Raw genomic sequence first — 1,117 nt, forward strand, 5'->3', positions numbered from 1 at the left:
CACAAGAGAATACTTGACATAAGATGACCCAACATGGAATACAAACTTATACATGTGACATACGAGCCTATAAGGCCGACATGATCATTTGTAAATTCAAAACATAGGCCGATAAGTCCATACAAGTATCCATATACATAATATATATCTACAAGCCTCTAAGAGTGCATAAACATCATAAAGGTCGGTACAGGGGCCCGCCATACCAATCAATATATGTCCAAATCATACTGACCAAATAAACAACTCCGGAGCAAGTGGAGTGCACCAACACCTTTCGCTGAGCTGATAGCCTACTAGGAGAACTCTCAACCAGTCTATCGGGACCTGCGGGTATGAAACACAGCATCCCCAGGCAAAAAGGGCGTCAATACAAATAAAGTACCGAGTATATAAGGCATGAAAGCAGTATATAAAAGACATGAAAGAAACATGGAGTAAAGAACTCAACCCGTAAGTCTAAATAGCTCTGTGAATCATGAAACTTTTATAATGTCATGCATATGTGTATAAATGTCACATCATGCATAGATATGTGCGTACATAACATCGTTAAGTCTCTGAGGGCATCCCATCATACCATCTCGACCTTTGTGGGCGAAATCATCAACGTAGACCAGCTGATCAGGTGGTGGTGCGTATATAACGTCATAACCTTTCCCCATACCCTATATACATATACTATACACATATATAATACCATCTGGTCATGTGTCAATATACATATATAAATGAATGCAATGCATAATGAAGTAAGTCAATAAGATCTCTCGGAATATCATGAGATCAATGACTTCGTTTAATATCCTGAAATAAACTTTATCAACTTATGTATTTTCTGAGACCCATAGAGAGACGATATAATAATAGGACACATGGGGAATCAAGAACATAGGCATCCCTAGTACTTCTAAGAATAGAATCATTTGTCAAAGTTGCGTGCTTGCTCGTTTCGTTGCATCATATGGATCATGCCAAAAGGAAAGAAGGGATATTCTTAACATACCTTAACTGTATTGAGTCCTTAATACCTTCCAAGAAATTCTTCAAACAACTCAACCCAGTCTACCATAGCATAAAGATATTAAAAAATCAGTGTTGAGTCAAGGCTAAGTCC

The sequence above is a fragment of the Nicotiana tabacum genome, chromosome 15 (genome assembly GCF_000715075.1).
Source record: "Nicotiana tabacum cultivar K326 chromosome 15, ASM71507v2, whole genome shotgun sequence".
Lineage (NCBI taxonomy): Eukaryota > Viridiplantae > Streptophyta > Magnoliopsida > Solanales > Solanaceae > Nicotiana > Nicotiana tabacum.